The following is a 25,450-nucleotide window of genomic DNA, read 5'->3' as shown; positions in this document are numbered from 1 at the left end:
TAGAGTGAACCCTGAAAGAGGAACAGATATATGGACTACAGGTCAGATCTGACCCTGAAATTACAGACATCATTGCCTGCAGTAAGGAAACTTTTCAGGTGATTCAGGTATGGGGATGAGCAGGGAGATCTTTGCCAAGAAAAATGCAATTCCTCTCTGAGTCGCAAAAGCACACTGCATTTCAGAACCATCTGACAAGATTTTTTGTTTGTTTGTTTTAATTATGTGTAAGTAGCTAACGTCTGGTAAGTATGGTGTTTCTCTTTTATCATCCCTTGTCTTTTTTTTAATGTTTTATTTTAGTTTTATTAGAGAATAGTTGATTTACAGTGTTGGTCAATTTCTGCTGTACAGTATAGTGACCTAGTCATAAATATATATATTTTATATATACACATTCTTTTTCTCATACTGTCTTTCATCATGTTTTATCCCAAGAGATTGGATATGGTTCTTTGTGCTGTACAGTAGGGCCTCATTGCTTATCCATTCTAAATTTAATAGTTTCAGGTACTTTTTAAAAAAAAATTAATTTCTTTTATTAAAGTATAGTTGATTTACAGTGTTGTGCCAATTTCTGCTGAAAGTACATTGTTGAAATATTTTAAATGCCATCTTAATTTATTTTTTGAAGTGTTAGGGTCCATTAGGGTGTATTAGTTCAGGTCTCTGTTCCTCTTTTCCACTATCTCCAAAAGAAATTCACTAACGTTCTGTCGCAAAGCTCTGTAGCATATGTACACATTTATTTGTCAAAGATTTACATATGTCATGTCATAAAATCATTGCATTTAAGTCTAAGGAGAGCAAAAGATGATCATTTTAATTTAATGTAATTTATTTGCTTTTTTTTTTTTCTTTTTTCTTTTCAGGGCTGTACCTGAGGCATAGAGAGCTTCCCGGGTCAGGGGTTGAATTGGAGCTGTAGCCACTGGCCTATACCACAGCCACAGAAACTTGGGATTTGAGCCATGTCTGCAAACTGCACCACAGCTCATGGCAACACCAGATCTTAACCCACTTAGTGAGGCCAGGGATTGAACCTGCATCCTCATGGATACTAGTCAGATTCATTTCCACTGAGCCATAGCAGGAACTCCTTTGTGGCGGGGAGGGTTGTTTGGTTCTTGTTTTGTTTGGCTTTTTTTTTAGGGCTGCACCTGTGGCATGTGGAAGTTCCCAGGCCAGCCTATGCCACAGCCACAGCAATGCCAGATCCAAGCCACAGACCTTACACCACAGCTCACAGCAACACCAGAGCCTTAACCCACTGAGCGCATCCAGGATTCAAACCCACATCTTCACGGATACTAGTCAGTTTGTTGCTGCTGAGCCACATCTGGAACTACAACAGATGATGATTTTCAAATTCAAGGCAAGAAACATGTTAATCAGACACCTACTTTGTGCCAGGCTCTGTTTTTAAAAATGGCACCTCCTCTTGCCTATCAAAGATCTAGTCTGCACCAAGCACTGTTCCAGGCGTACGTTACATGCCATGCAGTGGACTTGGGCACTCTCCTCTCCTGTCCACTCCCTTGGAGAAAAGCAGAGGACAAGAGCCTTACCCCGCCTGTGAGCAACTTACACTCCCGCTATGGGAATATGAAAAGAGAACACAGATGTGGCCTGGCGTTAGTAGACAGGATAAGGCCCATAGGTGTTGCCTCACAGCTATTCTGAGGAAAAGTGAAATCCCTAAAGTATAATAATATCCAGGATTTCTGTCTTGTTTGGTTCATGGCTGATTCCCAACCCTCTGGACATACTTGTAAGAATGAATGAACAAATCATCATCTCTCTTTAACTTTTTTATTTTGAAATAATTTAGACTTGGAGAAAAGTTGTAGAAATAGTTGAGAGAGTTCCCATATATACTCTAACTAGTTTCCCCTAATGGTAACATTTTATATAACCAGGATACAATGATCAAAAGCTGGAAATTAACATGGGCACAATACTATTAACTAGGATGATTTGGATTTCTCTCTTTTTTTTTTTTTTCTTTTCTTCCTTTTCTTTTTCTGTTTGCTTGTTTTATTTTGTTTTTTAATGTTATGGTGAGCAGTGGCTTGATGTGAGATCTAAGTTCAGACCAGGGAATGAACCCAGGCCCCAGCAGTGAAAGCACCAAGTCCTAACCACTAGACCATCAGGGAACTCCAGTGGATATCCCTATATATATATTTTTCCCACTAAAGTCATTTTCTGACTCAGGAACCAGTGTAGGACCCCACATTGTATTTAGTTGTTGTATCCCACCAATCTGGGACAGTTCCTCAGCCATTCCTGGGCTTTCATGACCTGGACACTTAAAAGATAATAAATAAACTGTGATCAGCTACTCTGTAAAATGTCCTTCAACTTAGATTTGTGTGATGACTAAGGGGTGGAAAGGATTTTCCACTGGAAAAGACTTCATGAAAGAAATGAGGCTTTTGGCAGACTTGATGGAGGAGTGAGACTTGGGTGAGCAGAAAGGTGGAAAGAGGACTTTTCAGGCAAGAAAAAACTCTGTGCAAACATATCCTGGAGCAATTAGGTGTTGCCTTGATTCTTCTTTGCATGTGGCAGCGATGGGTAGCCTGAGCTGACTGGTTAAGAATTGTAATTACTCCTGGAGTTCTCGTTGTGGCTCAGTGGAAATGAACCCAACTAGTATCCACGAGGATGCGGGTTCAATCCCTGGCCCCGCTTAGTGGGTTAAGGACCCGGTGTTACCATGAGCTGTTGCATAGGTCACAGATGCAGCTCAGATCCTACATTGCTGTGTCTGTGGTGTAGGCTCCAATTAGACCCCTAGCCTGGAAACTTCCAAATGTTGAAGGTGCAGCCCTTAAAAAGAAAATTATAGTCACTTCTTGTCCAGCTGCCCTGATACTTTGCATCTTGCCCTTTTCCCATCCACAAGAACATCTTCTTGTTTTGGGCTCAACCCCAGTCTCCAGATGCTGCCTGCTGTGCACCTGGATTTGGGTTTTGGCTTCCTGGGTATCACAGCCAATGGACTTCTTGTTATCTTTTTATCAGACTTTATGTTCTTCTCTAGTCAGGAGACAGAGGGTCTTATATTTATTTTATTTATTTTTGTTATGACTATTATATTGGCTTAGATTTAGCAAGCACCATGAGCCAGTGTGTAGGCCCAGTATCTCAGTGGGGAGCAGTATCACCTCAAGGGGGGAAAACACTGGTTCCTTGGGAAGTGAAAAAAATCTTATTTATACACACACACACATATATGTACACACACACAGATGTCTGTGATACCTAAAGAGTCATGCAGGATATCTGTGGTATTAAAATTTCATTGGAGGAGTTCTCATTGTGGCTATAACGAACCCAATTAGTATCCATGAGGCCTCGAGTTCAGTCCCTGGCCTCACTCAGTAGGTTAAGGATCTGGCATTGCTGTGAGCTGTGATATAGTTTACAGACATGACTCGGATCCAGAGTTGCTGTGGCAGGCAGCCGCAACTCCAATTTTACCCCTAGCCTGGGAACTTCCCTATCTATGCCTTGGGCGTGACCCTAAAAAGACAAAACTAAATAAATAAAGTAAAATAAAATTTCATTGGATAAGGGGGTTAATTAGGCGGAAAGAAATCTAAAAACGCTTACTGGCAGGATCAGTAATGGGGGAAAAAATCGAGAAAACACTGATCTGGACTAAATGATTTGCCTTTATTTTCTACAACCTTACCTAGTGGGAGATATTTTTATTATCCCCATTGAAAGATATATAAACTGAAACTTAGTGGAATTGAGTACCTTGCTAAAGGTCACAATCAAGTGCAGGCTGAAGTTATCTACCCCAGGACAGGTAGACTTCAAAGATCAAGGTTTAAACCGTGATCACGCCTGTCAATTTGTAGCCTTATTCATATTAAAAAACAGCGAGAATATCAATGGAGAAAAAATACATAGCATATCCTCAAACCAAGGAAAAGCTTTCTATGCTCACTCATTAATTAGAATTTCCTGTTATGTTAATACTCCATGATTAGGGTTAATAATTGTGGGTCAGCTCTGCATACATTTGCAATGTTAATGTTAAGTGTCTCATCAGGTACAGGAATCACATGAAGGTAGGGCTTTTTGTCTGCTCACTGTTGCATCTCCAATGCCCAGAACAAGGCAACACATAGTAAGTGCTTAAAAAAAATGTGTTGAATAAATACCAAAAAAGGATATTATATTTTAAGGAAAAAAAAAAAAAAAAAAACCTTCAAAGCCAAACTAAATTCTGTTTGATGTTAGGGCCATGATGTTTGCACTTAAAAAAAATAAATACCAACCACCAAAATGTAGGACACGACTCATACCTACCACAGAGAAAATAAGTTCTGGGTGGCCAGTTGAGTCCGGTGGAGAAAGTGCCTCCAGCTAGTCAAACTCCAAATGTATGAGTTGATATTGTTATACCATGCAGAGCTGAGAGTGGTTAAATCAGACTTAATTTTTCCATCCATTTTGAAAGGTTCAAAAAACAAAGCAAAACAAAACCAAAATAACCAGTATTATTGTTTGAGACAGAATGTAGATAACGCCATTGAATGAAATATCAGGTGGTGTCTTTTCTTGATTTTCAATGGAGTATTAGGAACAGCTCTTTCTTTTTATTTATTTTTATGTATTTATTTACTTTATTATAGTTGATTTACCAGCTCTTTCTATTTGAGGCGAGGACTAAATCTGCCTGAGAGGTATCATTGCCCTGGACAGAAAAGCAAAAACCCCAAGCTGTGTGAAGATGTACTTTTTTCCCACTGGGAAACTTTTACCTTTGCCATCTGTGAATGGGAAACATAAATTAGTCAGTAAATGACACAAAACCTAAAATTCATTTCAGAATCCTCACCAAGGCGTAGCATGCGCATCTGCTTGAGATAGGCTGATGGTTCAAGAGTGGCCAGAGAGTTAAATTGGATTTGCCAGACTACCCGTTACAGGCAAATGCAAATTTTTTTCAGACTCTTCCAAGAGTAAGTAATTCAGAGGATCAGGGCCCAAGAAAGGATAGATTGGCTCAAAGAAACCCATTTTCATATATTTGAGTGGAGAGAAACAAAAGAATGGTGACATCATCTCCAGGTCCTCATTTTCTGGTTCCCTGTGGCATTTACCAGCAGCATGGAGAAGGGCTTCTAAGAAGGTTTACCCTGAGTGCAAATGAAATGAGAAATTGTGTAGCTCGGAATCAGAGTATGGTAAGGAAGTTTGCTGGCTGCTTCAAAGGCAGAGCCACTCACTTTCCACCCCCACATCAGATGCAAGCTTCCTTTGGATATGGGTTCAAACGTCTAAATTACATTTTTTTTCAAGTCCTGTAAAGTGGTTCTTTTGTTTCCCTTTGCTTTTAATTCTTTCCCCGCCCCCTTGAAGTTTATAAGCCTTGTTATTATATGGTAATTCGATGGTGATGCTGAGAAGTAGGGACAGGGAGACACACACACACACACACACACACACACACACACACACACACACACACACACACACATTTAGAGCCCTATTACCTGGGCAGACTGTCCTCCATTCTTCATGGAGAGGTGGGTGCTTCAGGGCTTCTAATTATAGGCTTTCTGCCTCCTAACACTCAGCCTTCAAGAACCCTCTCAGCAGGAACACTGTGTACTACAGACACTCCATTCCACATGCTGGATGACCTAATATAATTATTCAAAACTGAAAATCACTTTCACTTCAATAGGAGGCTCTCACCACCTCCATCCCCACCTATTGAGAGTTACTAACTTAGACATTCCTTGACTGCATCTTATCAGAATCAGGCTTATCTCCTCTGCTAATGAGCTCCACTGAGGCAGTTGTGCCAGCTGTGTACTTTGGGAAACCCCTCATGGCAAATCCTCCCCTGTGGCTGCTGGGAAAAAAAAAAAAAAAAAAAGACACAAGAGTAAATGTGATGTGTTACTCCTTTGGCTAATGTATTTCCACACCTTTGAGAGGAGGCCTGCTTCAGACCCTGGGTGTGCATTTTACTGTCCTCTGCTTCTGTAATTCACACAAAAACATTATTTTAACATGATGTAAAATTTATCAAATAACTGCTTTTTGGCCTTCTCTGGAGATGATTTGATGTCCTGGGCAGTGATACGCACATGCTGGGAGCCAACCCCAATGTAGTCAAATTGATTATTTTCCATGAAGACGCCCATTCACTATTGCCACACTCCACCTGAGATTAAAACTACAGTTCTCTGTGAAATCAAAAGGAAGAGCTGGGCGAAGGAGACAGGTTCAAAACTGACTTTTTTTTTTTCCCCTCAGCCTAGGGAGTTCAGCTTTTTCAGGTTTTATCCTTGCCAGAGAAGAGGTGAAGTATCGTCCAAAGTTCAAAAGCCATGCCTCTTGGATTTAAAGCTTTACAGGATGCAGTAGCATGGGGAGACCAAGATCCAGGACTTTGAACTTGGGCTGACCTGGAACAATTGCTCCAGGAACTTAACAGTTGGGCTGTTACTTAACGTCTCTGAGCTTCATCCTTTTCATCTTTCAGAAGGAAGACAAATTGTTTCCCCTTTCTCGGGTTGCATGATAGTGAGTGAATCAGCTTTTGGGCTGGAGAGGAGGGTGTTTTTTTTAGGATCAGTGTTTGTTTGTTTGTTTGTTCTTAGGGACCTTGAATGCCAAGCTAAGGTAGTTAGCTTTTATTTTATGAATTGAGGCCAATGTACGTTTCCAGAAGAGGGAAGATATGACTGGTATTATCCAAAGTGCCGCAGTGGTGGGCTGGAACACCTGCACAGTGAATTCAAAATGCTCTGCTCCAGGAGACAATACTTTTTGGCTCATAATAGTCATTAGTGAAAGGGCAGGTGCTATTAAAAATTATTTGTAAAATGATAATATTGATGATGATGGAAGGTTCAGTATTATTCCTGCTACATTTTTAAGTAAATCCGACCCTCTTGTTTGACCCTCATCTCCACATCCATTTACAAGGTTGCAACTCTTGGTGGGCCCATATTTCCTTGGTTACCCCTAGTTGAGACCATGTGACCTCCTCTCCCAGGCTATGTACCCTGAAAGCCCTGTTTATCGCCGCCACCCCTGCCCAGGCCCTGTGGATGGGGGTGGGCGGGAGGCCGGCACTCCTGGGGGACCCAGCAGCGTCCCCTGAGTGTGAATAGCGCGCATTGACGCCGCTGCCAGGATCAAGCGGGCTGGGGACGCCGGGGCAGTGCCTCTGCCTGCGGGCCGCATAAAAGGAGCAGCTGCCGCCGGGGCGCTCAGATGCGCGGGGATGAGGCGGGCGGCGGCTGAGTGCGCGCCTGGACTCCGGCAGTGACCGAGGCGGATCTCGGGGCCGCTCTGGGGGCCCGCAGGTAACCGCGGGCAGGCGGGTTTTGTCCTTGGGCTTGGAAGTGACCGCAGGAAGAGGGGAGGGGCGGGGGTCGGGGAGGCCGGAAGGAGGTTGGGCAGGGATGAGAAAGAGGGGAAGCCAGGAAGATGGAAAGGAGAAGGAAAGGGAAGGAAGGAAAAGCTGAGGGAGGGGGGAAGGAAGGAGCCGCTCCAGGGAGCAACTGGAGCGCGCTGCGCTTGTCTCCAGTCCAGGCGTTCAAGTTGCCCACCTCCGATCGCTCCCAGCCAGCAGGACGCCGGCCGCATCCTTCCCCGAAACGCGCCCGAGTCCGCGCGCATCGCGGATGCTCAGCCATGTTTTGTGGGCGATCATCTTGGCCAGCACAGCTGAGCGGCAAGGCCCGCACGCGGGAACAGCCTTAGCTGTGGCGGGGGGCAGGTGGAAGGGGAGGAGAGCAGCCAGGCTCCTCCAGGCTCCAGCAGCTTAGGGCCAGGGGTCTTCCCGGGGCTTCTTTACTTTGCCTCCAGTGGGGTAAAAGCTGGGGTGTCCCCCCACCACCACCACGTTGCCTCCCGTTCCCGCCGTCTCCACTTCATTGGCCAGCTGCCACTTAATGAACTGTTGGCTTACCCCCCTGCTCTCCTTCCCCACCCTTCCAGTAGCCTGTATTTTGAGCTTTTAGACTGTGGTTTGCAGACAACTGGGCTCAGCTGGAGAAAATGGAGAGGGTTGAAAAGAAGGAGGTTCTTTTGTGCAGAGCCCCATTGTAGAGTGGTCTTTCTCCCCCTACCCTGAGCCCGCTGGAGGTCCCCAACACGGAAAGAAGGATGCTAAGGCACCCCAGACAGACCTCCTTGGCTGGCTGTCAGCTGCCCCTCTCCTCCCCTGCTGGGATTCTTCATCTGTGGGTAAAAGGTCGCTCTGAAGCTCTGAGAGCTCCCCTTCACCTGGGATGCCCCCACACACCCCGGTGGCTCTTGTTTCTATGGCTTCACTGCCCACTCACAGGAAATGCAACTCTTGGCAATCATGCCTGTCTGCAAGGCAGAGTTTCTTCCTCCAGCCCAGAGCAGATTCCCATTAGCGAGCTCTGTGGATTCTTGGCTGCATTGGGTGGTTATGATAGACCTTTGTTGAGGAGCTATTGGATGGGGGTTTGGGAGTTCCACAGTGACTCTGGCCAGTTGAATGTTGTCCTTAATTTTCTCCTAATAATGAAACTTCATAGTTGGCTTTTTCTAGGAATGATGTGTTACAGCCCCAGGCTACACCCTGAGGTCATCTTGTGGTGATTTTTATGTGGGATAGAACATACATGATTGTAACTCTATTACAGAAGTGAGCTGTCTGGAGAGCTTCAGTGGTGACCAGACACTGTTATCAGTGCCTCACACATATTATTTTCTTTGATATATATACAGCTTACTAGGACTCCCTAGTTCACAGGTAAACAGAAACATGGAGAGATTAATTAGTCCAGTGTCCACAGCAACCACATGGCCATGCTGGGATTTGAATGGAGGCAGTGTTAGTCCAGAGCTCATGCCCTTAACTCTGCCTCTTTGCAGAAGATGGGCAGTAAGACATCTCTATGGCCTCATCATTCTGAGGTGCCTCAAGGAGAATAAAAGTAGACTGACTAGAGTCAAACAGATTGAGTTTGAGTCTTGGATCCAACATGTATAGAATTAGTGAGTTAACCTCTATCAGTCCTACATGATGCATTGTACAGTAATGAATTTAAAATGCCTAGCATGTAATTTATAACCAGTTATTGTTAGATGCATTTTGTTGCTGCAAGAGCACAGTGGCATAACCAGTTACAGATTTTTAAGCCGAGACTGTCTGTATTTATGCTCAGCGCTGTCGCTTAGGGGCTGAATGAACTTGGAAAAACACTTAAATCCTACTAAGCCTCAGTTTTCACATCTGTAAAGTGGGTTCACATCTGCAGCCAAGTGAGTTATGCTTAAAACAGGTAGCACATCCAATATTCCGTGATAATCTGTAGGGGAGTAGAATCCGAAAAAGAAAAGATGTGTGTATAGGTATAACTGAATCACTTTGTTGTACAGCCATTATCACAAAAATGTAAGCCAGCTGTACTTGAATGAAACCTAAAAAAATAAACAAACAAATAAAACCCCCACACAACAACAACATGTAGCACAGGGCCTGGCATAGATAGTGTTCAAGAAATGTTACTGTTAAGGTTCGTTTTTTGTTTTGTTTTCGTACTTCAGTACAGGTTCTTGTATTGGGGCTTGTTTTTGTTTTGTAATTCCTGGATTAGTATGGTTCAGTAATTAATCCTTGGGCTGCAGTGCATCATAGACCCTCTACAGATGTTGCGCGCGCGCACACACACACACACACACACACCCCAGAACACCTACATTTCCAAGTATAAAACCTGGGTAAATTCTGCCTTCTTCAGTAAAAGCTCTGTTTCTCTTGGTAAAACAGTAACTCTGACTTTAAGGGTTAGGGAAACTTCAAAGTTAATTTTAAGGCTGTCTGAAAACCAGCTGGAAGGATTAGCACCACACCTAACTGTTGCAAGGGGAAAAAAATGGATTGATGATGACATTTGCTTTCTCTCCTTGCTCTTAAAAACGGTAATGTATTCTGCTAAACTGTTACAAATAATCAACTGGAGTCTGAACTTAAACAGTTCTAGAAGAATGTCTTCTTCCATGTGGCTTTAGAGATGTTGATTAAATGAAGTCAATGAATGAAACGTTTTCAAAATACAGTGCTGACTTAGCTTAACAAATTTTAAGTAGCTGTTTAGCGTTTGACTCAAATATTTGTTTATAAATGAAAAGGATGCTATAAGATCAATATTTACTAAAAAGAATGTGTTAGCTGGAAAATGACCTAAAAGCCTATCAGTAAGGGACTGGTTATAGAAATTGCAGCATATACTTACAGTGGGTGAATACACCCCGCTAAAAGAATGAGGTGTGGCTTATATGCTGATATAGAATGGACCACTGTAGTATCAACCCCACATGTGTTTAAGAATTTCATCCATTTTGATCAGCTCACTACACCTTGTATAACAGTGCTACTACCTAATAGTTGCTTAGTACATCACTGGATGAATGAATGAATACTGTTGAGTCAATGCAAGATAGCAAACAGTGTTTATAGTTCATTGCCATGTGTGTTTTTAAGTGAGTGACTATATATTTGTATGCACATGTGTAGAAAACAGTGGTTGTCTCTGTGGAGGAACTGGAGGACTGTGGGTTTGAGGGAGTTTTTGAGTTTGCCGGTTGGTTGGCTATTTTTTCTTTTCTTTTTTTTTTTTTATCCTACCCCATTACATACTGGTACATGTCCTAGTTAAAAGTAAATAGCGAAGAGGACCTGATTTCTTTGAGTTTGGTCTTAATTTTGATTCTATGTACATCACCCTTCCTGTTACCCATTTACTTTAGGCTGTAATTTCTTTGCCTTATTTCAATAACCTGCAATCCTTTGACAAGATGATAAGCATAGACGTTTTTGAGGGGTGTCTACTAGATGGAATTCCTATATAGTAAGTGGTAAGTCTCACATTAAGCAGTTTTGACTTCTAGGTATTTCCTAGGCTTTGAGAAGCAACTTAGATGAACTTCTAGAGTGTTCTCCCTTAGAAAAATGGTCTCCAAGGTGCAGAATGGCCCATGAAAACACAGAAAGAAACTATCCAGAGTGCTTTATCATTTACTGTTGTGTATACACATCATAGGATGTGGTACTTATTTTCCCCCATTGTTTTCATTGTTTTGTCTTATTTAGGCTGAACCATTGAAAATTTGTAGCCCACTTCTTGCCATTTCACCTTTGCCCACTTCTTCCTTCAATTGGATGTTTCTTTTAAGTTACTATATTTGAGGATGGATGCTACACATTTTTCTTTCTTATGGATTTTTAAGGAAAGACTAATGTTAGAGTTACAAAGAAATAGATTTTAAAAGTTGTGTCTGAACTTTTAATATGTGTCCATTTCAGATCTTAATATCTACCATTCTTAACCATCTTGGTGCACGAAAACTGAGGCCCAAGTGTCCATTTCAGATCTTAATATCTACCATTCTTAACCATCTTGGTGCACGAAAACTGAGGCCCAAGTTTCTGTTGCTGCCCTTCAAAGAAATACTGATTATTGTGTCCTAGAAGAGATTGAGACAGATGGCGATGATGTTGAAGATGTGAGCGACAGCAGTCTGTGAAAGTTTATAACTTTTATGTCACCCTCACATGAATTACTTAATTTACAAAATAACACCAATAAGTTTGCATTGTGCTTGTTATCAGAGAAAATCTGAATTACTCTGCTTGTTCATCAGTATTTTTAACAGCATATGTTTTCCTTAACATTCAGAGCTGGCATGCTACTGTCAGTGAGGCCTTCATGGTAGATCAGGACAAGACCACTCATGAGCATGTCTCAGCAGCAGCAAAAATGTAAAAATAGTTCAGACCACAAAAATGACGGTACAGCCTCTCCTCCTGACTAGTATGACTTATACCATTGCTTCTTTGTTTTTATAGTTATAGGTGTAGCAGTCCTTTGCTCCTCCTGTGTTCTAAACAGTACTTATTAGAATATATAAGCAGAGAACTGCTTCTCCTTCTTAACAGCATCCAGTCCAGATAGAAGCCTTGTTTCCTCAAACCCTCCCTCAAATTGCTTGAAGTCAACAGACTCATGACTAAAAGCCTTTTGCAGTAATGTCTTTTTGAACCACTCCCCCAACACCCATAGTGTATGCTCTCCTTGTTACAATGGGTAATAAACCAACTGGATCCACTGTAAGTATGTTTTTGGTGGTCTCGGAAGCATTTGCTATTTAGTTGTTTCCAAACAGAAGAACTTTCCAGAAGTGTTTGAGCAATATTTTTTAAAGTACAGCATTTTGTCTGTAAAACAATAATTACTCATTATAGAGAATCTGAAAGGTACAAAAAGGTATTAGAGGATAAAAGAAAGAATCTTACCAATTTCATAAAACAGGAATAATCATTGTGCACACTCAGCTCTATTACCTTTACATATATCTACATCTACTTCTACATCTTTCTCTCTCTCTCTCTATATATATATATACACACACACACACTTATATCCATATGCATACTTTCTCTGTATATATGTGTATATGTGTGTATGCATGTGTGTGTGTGTATACATTTATGCACCTACACACATAAGTTAGTTGGGATTATCCTGTATATGTAGCTTTGAATCCTGATTCTTTAATTTAACACATCATGAATATTTCTTTAAATAAATCTGATTATCCCCAGATACATATTTTTATTGTTAAATGGTCATAGGACATTAGTCGGTTGCTTGTTAATTATCCTACATAAAGTCATCAGTTTTTCCTTTATAGCTATCTATGAGAGACGTCTTCATGTTTTAACATATGTTCAGATTTCTATTTATCTTAGGGTAGTTTTTCCTAGGAAAGTATACACCTTAAAAAAAGTTCATCATATCTATTGCCTGATTATTTTGCCCCCCAAGTTGTTGGTTCCTGTACCACCCAGAGATTTGGTGACAGCTGGGAATTGGGGCTAGTGGCATCATAGAGAACCCTGAAGTCCTCTTCTAGCCTGGCTGTGCAGGCCTGTGCATCAGCTTCCTCCATCCCTCTTCCTGTGGGTTGGTTGTTACATTTTACCAACCTGGCTGCATTTGCTCTGCTCACCATGTGGGAGAAGGGAGAGGGGCAGTACCCAGTGAAGGAGGAATTATTGTGCATTGGTGCACAATAATTCCTAAAACCTCTTTAAGGGCAAGATCTGATTAATCATTAGTTCTTCCTCAGTGCCTCGAAGGCAGCATTGTAAAATGTGCTGTCGGTAAATATTTGTTGCCTAAGTAGATGATAATCCTGTTTCCACCTTAAAGCAACCCATGAGATTAAAAATCCTTTTAATAAATACAGCCCTTTCCCCAGAACAGATGTGACATTTATACCCATTATGTTTTTTGACTTCTCTTCATTCTTTCATCCTGCAAATATTTATTGAGGGCGTCTTTTTTTTTCCCCCAGGCACTATTGTAGGCATGGGGTTTATAGCAATGAGCTCAACCACCCTCACATTATGGAATGTGGATACAGAAAATAAACCCACAATAAATGCAAAATGCAAAACAGTGGTACATGTTTTGATGTGAAATAATAAAGGAGGGTATAGTAGTCCTTCCCTTATTCAGTGTTTGACTTTCCTTGATTTTAGTTACCCAAGGCCAACCATGGTCCAAAAGTATCAAATGGAAAATTCCAGAAGTAAACATAAGTTTTAAATTGTACACTGTTCTGAGTTACATGACGAAATCTCATGCCAACCTGCTCTGTCCCACCTGAATGTGAATCATCTCTTTGTCCAGTGTGTCTTGACCATTGGTCACTTAGTAGCCCTCTCGGTTATCATATTGGCTGTCCTGGTACCACAGTGCTTGACCCTTATTTTACTCAATAATGGCACCAAACCACAATAGGAGGGATGCCGCCAGTTCAGATGTACAGAAGAGAAACTATAAAGTGCTTCCATTCAATGAAAAGGTGGAGAGTTCCCATTGTGGCACAGTGGAAAGGAATCCGACTAGAAACCATGAGGTTACAGGTTCGATCCCCGGCCTTGCTCAGTGGGTTAAGGATCTGGCATAGCCGTAAGCTGTGGTATAGGTTGCCCACACAGCTCAGACCTGGTGTGGCTGTGGTGTAGGCCGGCAGCTGCAGCTCTGATTCACCCCCAGCCTGAGAACTTTCATATGCCACAGGTGTGGCCCTAAAAAAGCAAATAAATAAATAAATGAAAAGGTGGAAGTTCTTGATTTAATAAAGAAAGAATGAAAAATATGTTCAGGTTGCTGGGTTCTATAGTAAGAACAGATCTTCTATCTGTGAAATTGTGAAGTATGAAAAAGAAATTCATATTAGTTTTGCTATCACCTAAAATTCTGGCCACAGTGCATTGTGAGTGCTTAAGATGGAAAAGGTATTAAATTTGTACAGTATATTTTGAGAGAGACAGACCACATTTACCTAATTCTTATTACAGAATATTATTGTATTTTTTCCACTTCCTCATTAGTTATTCATCTTTTACTGTGTTATTAATCTCTTACTGTGTCTAATTTTTTATTTTATTTTATTGCTTTTGTAGGGACACACTCTCAGCATATGGAGGTTCCCAGGCTAGGAGTCCAATCGGAGCCACAGCTGCCGGCCTACACTGAAGCCACAGCAACACCAGATCTGAGCTGCTTCTGTGACCTATACCACAGATCACGTCAATGCCAGATCCTTAACCTACTGAGCAAGGCCAGGGATTGAACCCTCAACCTCATGGTTCCTAGTTGGATTCGTTTCCGTTGCACCATGACTGGAACTCCCTTACTGTGTCTAATTTATATGTTAAACTTTATCATAAGTATGCATGATAAGAAAAAAAATCATATAGGAGTTTCCTGGTAGCCTAGCAGTTATTAAAGAGCTAGTGTTGTCACTGCTGTGGCTCTAGTCACTGCTTTGGCACGGGTTCAATCCCTGGCCCAGGAACTTCTGCATGCCACAGGTGTGGCCCAAAAAAACCAATAGATACAGTAGACACAGCGTTCTGTAGTATCTGCAGTTTTAGGCATCCTCTAGGGGTATTGAAATGTATCCTCTGATAAGGAGGGACTACTCATAAAGGGGTTTGTAGTTATTTTGGATACAGTGGACCAGGAAGGCAAATATAAATTAAGGAGACTCTCTTCTACTTATTGCTTGTGATCATAGATCTAGAGTATCTAACTCCCACTTGTCACCGTGTGTGGTGTATGCTCCACCCCTTGAACACATCTTAGTGCCAAGCACTTTCCATTTGTCATTTAATTGAATATTCCCACTGCTTGGATGAGAGAGCTATTATGCCTTTCTCAGTGCCTGGGGAAGCAAGAGAGGTTAAGTTACTGGCCTGAGTTCACACCAGCTCCTAAGTAGCAGAAGTGATGCTCAAATCCAAGCCTGAAAGCCTCATCAAGCCCCAGACTAAGCATCTAGAGTTATTGCTTCCCAAGGTTCCAGAGACTAAGAAGGAAAAGGCCCTTGTGGTCAAAACCACTGGTGAAAGGTTAATTAGAAACCTTTGGTATGTAAACTGTTTATATTGATGACAGACTGCTTTTGTTTCCAGAAAGTGGGTGCAGGCACGGGCCGCCCTTCATATGCTAACTAGCTGTACACAGTCTGCTAAAGTGCTCAGGAAGCCAGCTCCCTTTGTGTCTAGGAAGAACATGGCAAAGCTCACTCTGCTTTTGATCATGCTGTAGTGAGTTATTTAACATATGTTTCCTTACACCCCTGTTATTGAGCACATATGCTTTGGCCAGCGATCACAAATGCGGGTACAGGTTAAAAGGACACAGGCATCTTTTGTTGTTGTTGTTTTTGTTCCCTAGAGAACAGGGATATCCATTTCAGTTGGCCCCTTGGCCATATTGGGAGGAAGAACATTTTCTGTCTTAACAGTAGTTGATATGTGTGTCTTACTTCACTAAAGAAAAATATTGAGGACCAAATGCAGAGAAAGTGGCTGCTCCGGCTCCAGCTGCTGCCCTTCACGTCCATCTGGTTCTGCCACAAATCTTGCTTTCTGAGAGTTAAATGATAGTGCGGCATCTAGCGGATCTTAGCAATTGAAGAGAATTACATCGAGGCTATAATTAATTTTTCAGGTCAATTACATACTTGTTTTGATAGCCCTAATATTTTACTTTCCAGATTTCAAAAAGCTTTGGTAAAATCACAGTTAAACCCAGCCTAGCCAGGGACAAACCTACCTGTAAGAAATTTCTGAATTTGTGTATTTCTTTCAGAAAACACTTAACACCAGACAAATATTTTTGGATGAGAGAGGACGAGAGATGGGAGTTTCCCTGCATTACAAGTGTGAGGCGTGCTTTTCAGTCTGGTCAAGAAATTTTTTGTTGAGTCTGTTCCACTTAAAGGATGATTCTTAGCAGAGGCATTTTGTTGACTGTATTGAGAGTTTGGTGGCCTTGCTTGCCATTTCTTTCCTGAAATCTATAATTCAGCCCTCTGGTTTCATTTTTATGTTCCAACCTGAACATTAGGGGAAGTGGCAGAGGCACATTAACGGTTGTGGTTACATTTAACTTAACTTCATTCTCTCTCTTAAATGTCTACTTTTCGAGAGTTGTAAGAAGAACATGGAATCCTAATTTTACTATTAGATTAACGGCAATTGTTTCCAGTGGTTCTTCAGTGTAAGTAGAAAGATGGGAAGGTTGTTTTGGAAATATTTGAATCTAATACTGATCTCCTGGGTTTTGCTTTTTCCTCTCCCCCCTCCTCCTTCATTCCTTTCTCTTTCTTGCTATTGTTTATTGAACATTAAACTATGAGGAGACAAAAGTGACTAAGTTAACTTTCTTGAATATGGACTGTAGAGCAAAAAGAGAGACAAAGGAACAAATAACAGTTGTCCAATGTGGCAAATGCTGTATGGTTCCCTGTCATAGGGAAAATGCAAAAGGAGCATAGAGAAGGGAGTGGCTGTTTTTGCTTCTGACTGTTGGAGATGGTTATCACAGACAAAATGGGCTTTGTAATATCCGTAAGAGTTTTCCAGGCAGAGAAAGGAGGCAGGATCTCAAAAGGAGAGGTAATAGCGTAAGCAAAAGCATGTTGGTATAAATGTGTGTGGGGTTTTCATGGGCAGCTGATGGTAGTGAAGGGCATCTAATATTTAAATGCGGAGAATGAACGGTGAATGATGGCAGTGAGGTTAGAGAAAGTAGGTTGGGATATATTGTGAAGGATCTGAGTATTGCAAACCTGTACTAATCCTCATTAACACCCACATTTCACTTAGAACTCCTTTGTTACCATAAGCAGAATCTGAGCTCTTGCTGACTTAAAAAGGAAAAAGTAGTTATTGGCTTATCTAATGAAAAAGTCCAAAAATATTTCTGCCTTCAGAAATATTGGCTGGATCTAGGCACCCAATTTTGTTGTCATGGATCTGTCCCTGTATCTTAGCTCTGCCCTATGATGTGTTGGTTGAAATCATAGGCTCATCTGGTGGGAATGGGATTGTTCCTTGTAGCTATAGGCTCCCATACTTGCGGCTTAGCGACTTTCCTAAAAAGTGAGTTTCTTTCTCTTAATGATTGAGACCAAAGTCCCAAGATTGAGTCCACTTGGGTTAACTTGGGTCATATGACCACCAGTGAACATTTTGGCTAGAGATAGACCATGCTGATGACTAGGTCAGGGTCACATGCCGACTTCTTAGGATGGGAGCAGGGTGCATTAAAATGAGGAGTGGAGACTGGATAGACCAAAACAGTACATTTCCAATACAAATTCTGCTCCACCTCGTTGAAAGGATTATTTCCTTTGAAAAGAACCTGGAATCCTTTCTGATACCTTTTATCTTCATAACCGTTGAAAGGCTTCCAGCCAGAAAGTTCATCATCTTTTTGGTAGACATCCCTAGGAAGGAAAAGCTGTAACATTTTCACAGCTTTCTTTTAAAAATTACATTTCATTAGCAGATCGCATTTTTTCCCAAGCATATTATCTAGTCTAGGGATCCTAAGAATCTCCTATGTGGGAAATCCTAGAAGCTAGGAACGTATAGTGTGCTAGGAATTATTAAACAAGATTTATTCTACCTTCACAGAACTTACAGTTTATTGTATTGGGGGAGATAAGATTAGAACAAAAATAATAATAGCAAAATTTGAGTTTATATAAAAAACAAAATCAACAGTCTATAAGGAAAAACATAAATACAGTCCATGTCAGCTGCCTTTCAACACTGGATAAGCCCCAGAGTGAGCAGAAATTGAGGCGTGAATCAGCCTTTTTCATTTGTTTTCATTTTCCATGTGCCCCTTATGGTGTGAGTATCACACCAAGTGGGTGTGAATCTAGTGCTTTTAAATGTTTTTTTTTTTTTTTTCCTTAATTAAACATAGTCCTTGAATCCAAGCCAGCTTCTTCAGCTGCTGTTTAACCAAAGAAGCAGCAATCAAGGGTGATTTTGACTGTAAGCTGTCAACAAAAAAAAAAAAATATTGAGGTGTCATAATTAAGAAAGAGATTACCTAGGTGATCTCTCTTTCAAGAAATATTAATTTTCACTTTGCTAAATACAGCCCTTAGCTGGTTCTCTTTGAAAAATCCCTCGTAGTCAAATACATAAAATAGCTTTCAGCTGAATGAATGATGGTCTTTGCACGTCGTTAGTAAGTTCATTTCAGTAAAAGACAAAGAAACTGAACATTTGGGTTACTTTCTAGATTTAAGATTACCATGTTAGTTGTTTTCCTGTTATGAAATATACCTGTAAATGGAAAGAAATACACTTGGTGTCTTAATACATTCTATGGATCCTATTTCAGTGTTGCCTGCCCTTTTCCTTTGAACATGAACTTCACTCCTTGGGAGTGGTGGGATCCATCTCTGCAGTTATCATCCTTATCTCCCCTTTGCCATCTCTGACACCTTGACTGCACTCAGACACTTACCTTAGAGCTGCAGGAGAGAAGCCATCTCATCTAGTTCACCTGCATTTTTCACAGGGCAGGAGAGTGAAGTTGTTAAGCTTCCTCAAAGTTAGCAATGGTATTCTCTTAAAGCAGATCTTCCCTTTGAAGAATTGTTCATGCACCAGGCTTTTAGGAAAGGGGAAACTTGTTTTAATGATCTGGCCTTAGAAATGTTCACTGTCATCAGTCTTCCTTTTCATCTTTCAATTCCTTTTCAAATTCATGGTCAGGAGTGACAGTAAAATCTCTTGTGGGGTTGGGGGAAGAAGAACAATTCTAGAAGGAACTGACCTAGGCTGACATCTCCTACCAGGCATATTGGATTTTGCCAGGGTTATTTTTGCCCCTGGCAATCTTCTTCCTCCCTAATTGCAGAGCCATATGGTGCCTTGTCCCCCATGTGGAGAGTTGGCACATCCCCTTCCATCTCTGTCCTTCCCGCTGCACAAATTACCTGCCATGGCGATGGGGTTGAACAGACTCACCCTCTAGAGGCTTTGTGGCTTCTGCACCTTAAAAATCAGAGCTGAACGCTCCTCTCAAGGCTTTAGATGGGAGACCAGCAATGAAGAAACTGTGCAGGAAATAGTGAAATGCACAGTTCCCACTATGGTACAGTTGGATCTATGGCATCTCTGGAGCACTAAGATGCAGGTTTGATCCCCAGCCCGGCACAGTGGATTAAGGATTGGGTGTTACCTTAGCTGCAGCTTAGGTTGCAACTGCCTCTCAGATCTGATCCCTGGCCTAGGAACTCCATGTGCTGTGGGGTAGCCAAAAAAGAAAAAAAAAAAGAAAGAGTGAAATGAGATTGAGTTTTAGAGGCAATCAGACTTAGGTTCCAATCCTGGCTCACTCTTGCTGTCATTGCCATCATTCTCACTGATGTCACAGTGACCGTTTATGGCAGCCACTGTGGTCTGGTTTCCTGATCTTATTCATTTGTCACCTTAGCTTTCATGGAACTGAGGCTTGGAATGGTTATTGATGGACTTTCTCAAGTCACATAGCTTGGGCCAGTGTCAGAGTCTGGTCTTTCTCTTTCCACATCCCATACTCTTAACTGACAATCCCTTTTAGCTCTAAAAAGCTACCTAGTATTGGAGTTCCCGTCCTGGCTCAGTGGTTAACAAATCCGACTAGGAACCCTGAGGTTCTGGGTTGGATCCCTGGCCTTGCTCAGTGGGTTAAGGACCTGAAGTTGCCATGAGCTGCAGTGTGGGTCACAGAGGCTGCTCGGATCCCGAGTTACTATGACTCTGGCTTAGGCCAGCAGCAACAGCTCTGATTAGACCCCTAGCCTGGGAACTTCCACATGCCGCAGGAGTGGCCCAAGAAATGGCAAAAAGACAAAAGAATAAAAATAAATAAATAAATAAATAACTACCTAGTATTAAATTCTGCTTTTATATTGTATTCTACATCATAACATAATCTAGAAAGAGGACCGTTAGTGATCATTTAAAGAAAATCCCAAGGCAGCATTTGTACAAGTGATAAAAACTCACACAGAATTCCCTTGTGGCTTAGCAGGTTAAGGACCTGACATTGTCTCTGTGAAGATGTGGGTTCTAATCACTGGCCTTGCTCAGTGGGTTAAGGATCCAGTGTTGCTACAGACTGTGGCATAAGTCACAGACGTCACTAGGATCCAGTGTTGCAGCTGCAGCTCCTAATTGACCCTTAGCCTGAGAACTTTCGCATGCCGCAAGTGCGGCCGTAAAAAGAAGGAGAAAATTTTTTTGAAAAAAAGCTTTCACAAGCAATCTTAGGTAGTAGTGGAAAAAATTTGAGATCGGAAGAATGTAGTAGGTGGGATGGTTTCACAAGATTTTGGAGACTTAATTTGCAAGGCTCCCACCTTAGGTGGAATTATATCAAGAAACCATCTGAGTCACGTGGATAATTCCTAATTCATATGCACAGAAAATGTTTTAATGGAGGAGATCTATTTGGAGTTGCCTCTTGTGGGAATATTTGGTCTCATTAAAAGGACTTGGTAGCAGTCTACTTGTTACTGTTCTCAGGGGGTAATCAAAGTCTTTGAATTCTGGAGAGTGATTTTGAAGGGAAGATCGTGCAATGACAGAATTTTTCAATAATTGGATGTTTTCTGACATTTTGAAGCTCTGTTTTGGAAAATGTCCCTGTTTTGTGATAGTCAAAACACTAAAGCAATGATTGCAGTGTTTTTCAAAACTAGATCCAAAATCTAGTTTTGGAAATAATGGGTAAATTCTAAGCTTTTTTCTAAGCATACTCAGAGCAAAAGTTACCATCAGCTTACCATTTACTCCTTGAATATTTCATGGTGTCCTAAGAAATGGGGAAAACATTACTGTCACACCACGAAGTCCCTGGGCCAGTGACCATGCCTCATCTGTGTTTCTCAAGTGTGTCCACCCCATAGGTGCTCAGTAAATGTTCAGCTGAATTGAATCCACTAATTTGATGTAAGAAAGCCACAAAGTATTTGGAGGAAACACAAAACCATTCACACACACCATAAATCAGTCAGTCAAAAGATAGGTATGGGAGTTCCCCTTGTGGCAAAGCAGATGTGAATCCGACTAGTATCCATGAGGATGTGGGTTTGGTCCCTGGCCTTGCTCAGTGGGTTAAGAATCCATTGTTGCCATGAGCTGTGGTGTAGATCAAAGACGAGGCTCGGATCCCATGTTGCCGTGGCTGTTGTGTAAGCCGGCAGCTCTAGCTCCGATTTGACCCCTAGCCTGGGAACTTCTATGTGTTGTGGGTGTGCCCCTAAAACAAAACAAAACAAAACAAAAGATAGGTATGTCTTTTGCGTATCAGGAGCTGTTCTAAATGCTGAGGGAAGGGGTACAACAGACCATCTCCCTCCAAAGCTTACTTTTGGTGAAAGGAGACAGACATTTTAAAAGTTAATGAATAATTCCTTGTGCCATCAAGTGCTCTGAACACAAAAACATGGAGTGTGTGGTGGAGACCCTGGAAGAGAGAGAAAAGTCCTTCTGAACCTGGGTGGTCAGGGAGGGCTCCCTAAGGTTGTGCCATTTGAGGGGAGACCTGACTGATGAGAATGAGGCAGCCAGGCACAGAATGATGGTTAAAATAATTCTGCAGAGAAGTGAGGAGAGAACTCACATTAAAGTAGTTTACACAGGATAGGAGTGCTTTGTGTTTCTCCTTCAAATTAGCAATTCAGAGGTCGGTAACCTAGAGCTGACTATGCAACTTAATTACCTGGACTCATATTCTTGTTTTGTCTTCCTCAACTTTTGGCTCCTTCTTTCTAGTTGCATTACATTTTCTCAACCTTATGCTCCAGAATGGCTAGTCAAGCTTGAGCTGCCATATTTGCTCTATAGCCAGTCTGACCAAAGGAGACATTAAAGGGAGATGTGCCATCTTGATTTCAGATCTTTTCCTGAAAGTTGCACATGCTATATCTGCTTAGGTAATGTTGGCTAGAATGTAGTTCCCTATTTAAATCTAGCCACAAGGCAATCTGGACACACAGTCTCTATTCTAAGACATCATGTGGCCATAGGAAATTGGAGTTCTGTTACTAAGGAAGAATAGGCAGTAGATGTTGGCGGTCAAGTAGCAATCCCTGCTACAAACTGCCAGAGCAAAAGCTTTGCCATGTTCAAAGCCATTGTGGCTGGGAATTAGTGAAAAGAGAATGCAGGCAGATGCTGTTAGGGAAGAAAGCAGGAGTGACATCGTATACGGCTTTTTGGAACACTTAAGATTTTTTTTTTTTTTTTTTTTTTAGTTATTCTTAATGGTAAACCATTGGAGCAGAAAGTGAGATGATTTTGTTTAGGTTTTAAAAAGTGTACTCTGACTCCTTTGCAAACTGAGCTGTTGGAGGGCAGGAGTGGGAACAGAGACATAAGATAGGAAGACATGCAGATTTATGGAAACTAATGGTGCTGGTGGGTTAAACTAGAGCCCTTGGCAGTGAAAGAGCTGGAAGATGTCAGGTTCAGAATACCTGTTGGGTGTGGGTGTCAGGCAGATGGAAAATAGTAATAGCCAATTATTTACTGAAACCTTGTAATATGTCCTTTGAAATCCTTTAGTGGATCGACTCACCCACGTATTCCTCATCATGATTCTGTGCTATAGGTGCTATTTCTTCTCATTTTACAGATGAAAACACTGAAATACAGGAAGGTTAAATAACTTGCCCAAGGTCATTTGGCTGGAAATGGAAGGAGCCATGAGGAGCCAGAATTCTGTTCCCAGGGCATCTGTTCTTAATGCTGCTCCAGTAGCACCTGAGGATGCCTAAGTGCTCATCCCCCTCCCAATCCCCACTCCCAGTCCTGTTGAGTGCACCATGTTTCCTTTATTAAGATAGATGGGGAAATTGGGACTAGAGAGCAAATCTAGAGTAGTTTGGGCCATGCTCGTTTTAGTAAGATTATTAATGACTTTTACTTCTGAAATAGTTTAAGACCCACATAAGTTGCAAACATAGTACAGAGAGTTTCTGTGTATTCTTCGTCCACCCGACTTCCTCCAATAATAATCTCTTAAGGTGCATGCAATATTAATCCTAATATGTCTCAGAGATTTTAGAGGAAATTTCAGGAAGACAGTTGGATAATAGGAAAGTATTGAGCTCAGCCTGCAACTTAAGCTATAAATTTGAGATTCATCAGTATGTAGATGTGGAACCATGGGTCTGGATTGGAACAGTGAGAGTTGGTTTTTCCCAAAGATTTTGGTGTGCCCTAAGAGGAGAGATTGCATTTAGACTGCAACATACTAAATTAATGATAAGAGGTACCCTTGACTGTACTATGTCTGTGTCAGGCACTTAGTTAGGTACTTCATGTGGATTGCATCATTCCATTCTCACAGCAACTCAAAGGCCTGGGGATTTTTGTCCTTATTTTTCAGAAGGCAAATAGAAGCTTTAGGAACTGCAAGCAATAGCATGGCCAGTAGAGATTCTAGCAGTGGGCTGTCTCCAAATATTTTTTTTCCCCTTTTTAATGGCTGCACCTGTGTCATATGGAAGTTCCCAGGCTAGGGGTGGTGCAGCCAAGACCTGTGCCACAGCCACAGCACCACCAGATCCAAGCCACGTCTGTGACCCATGCCACAGCTTGCGGCAATGCTGGATTCTTAACTCACTGAGTAAGGCCAGGGATCAAACCTGCATCCTCATGGAGACTATGTTGGGTTCTTAACCCGCTGAGCCACAATGGGAACTCCACATTTGTATTTTTTAACCTTTGTGCCACACCACTTGGAGGAGTTTTGTGATACTGGGAGAAATCAAGTTCAGTCCTAGCACTTGCTGAATTCAACAACATAGTTGAATTGGTAACAGCTATTCAGAAAGTGACATACAAGGTAGCTCTCTGAGCACTAAAGGAAGCTCTTTTTTTTTTTTCCTCCCTCTTTTTACCTTTTCTAGGGCTGCTTCTCATGGCATATGGAGGTTCCCAGGCTAGGGGTCCAATTGGAGCTGTAGCCACCGGCCTACGCCAGAGCCACAGCAACATGGGATCCAAGCCGTGTCTGTGACCTACACCACAGCTCACAGCAACGCCGGATCGTTAACCCACTGAGCAAGGCCAGGGATCCAACCCACAACATCATGGTTCCTAGTCAGATTCGTTAACCACTGAGCCATGATGGGAACTCCGGAAGCTCTTCATTTTAATTTTTTTTTTTGTTGTTGGCCTCATCAGAAGTTCCCAGGCCAGCAATCAAACCTGTGCCATAGCAGTGATCATGCCAGATCCTTAACCACGAGGCCAGTAGGGAACCCCAGCCCTTCTTTCTTTTAACCTTGAGTATTGATTTTGGGGCTCATTTTCCTTTAGGTGCTCGCTTTACCTTTGCTGTATGCAAGGTCCTGCTTCACTGCTTCCTTCATTAAGCAAACATTTATGGAACAACTAATACTAGTTAGGAGCTCTCCTAGATCTAAGGGTAATATCAGCAGGTAGGGTGTGGAAAAGATGAAAAGTCATTTAAGAGATTATAAATGTGAAGGTGGGAATTGGGTCAAAATCAGCTAATGATGAAGAAGGGAACAGCAAAGTCTTTAACCAAACAAGTATAGGAAAGGATTACTTCAGAATTTACCTGCTGTGTGTATGTGTGTGTTTGGCATAACCAGCTATTAATTGCATCCATGGATATGTTATATTGTATACTTATATGTATGTATATTTTGTGTATATATGTTTATTTCATATATGTGTTGTGTACGTTTAAAATATTTGAAACCGATTCCACTCCTAGGTTATTTACTCAAAATAATTGAAAACAGATGTTCCAACAAAAACTTGTACATGGATGTTCATTGCAGCATGCTATTCACAGTAACCAAAAGGTGGAAACAACCCAGCTGTCCATCAACTGATAAACAGATGAACAAAATGTGGCATATCCATACAACAGAATATTATTTAGGCACCTAAAGGAATGAAGCACAAACACATGCTACCGTATGAATGAACCTTGAAAACTTAACACTCAGTGCAAGAAGACAGAGACAAAAGGCCTCATTTGTATGTTTCCACTATATGAAATGTCCA

General features: G+C 41.6%; 1 protein-coding gene and 1 long non-coding RNA gene across 51 annotated transcripts in view; both read left to right on the top strand.

The window, feature by feature from the left end:
- The window catches only part of MAGI1 (membrane associated guanylate kinase, WW and PDZ domain containing 1), a 674,066-nt gene that overhangs the window by 478,597 nt on the left and 170,019 nt on the right, over nucleotides 1-25,450 (top strand). For 11 of the 50 annotated variants that reach the window (XM_084988902.1, XM_084988915.1, XM_084988894.1 and 8 more), the window contains exon 1: nucleotides 7,256-7,349. The exons of the other annotated variants lie outside the window; for them this stretch is intronic. The gene's annotated coding sequence lies outside the window, so the exon portion shown is untranslated. Of the gene's footprint in view, nucleotides 1-7,255; nucleotides 7,350-25,450 lie in introns of those variants that run through there. 50 annotated transcript variants of the gene reach the window in all.
- On the top strand, nucleotides 7,256-14,147 carry LOC146397370 (uncharacterized). The gene is made up of 2 exons (XR_014823493.1): nucleotides 7,256-11,382; nucleotides 11,450-14,147. It is a non-coding gene; the product is annotated as an uncharacterized LOC146397370 (long non-coding RNA).

This window comes from Sus scrofa, chromosome 13, assembly GCF_054392235.1.
Source record: "Sus scrofa isolate SSC_HxYL_T2T_F1_AM1 chromosome 13, Sscrofa_HxYL_maternal_Yorkshire_Landrace_v2.0, whole genome shotgun sequence".
NCBI lineage: Eukaryota > Metazoa > Chordata > Mammalia > Artiodactyla > Suidae > Sus > Sus scrofa.
This window is presented reverse-complemented; position numbering and strand designations above follow the sequence as displayed.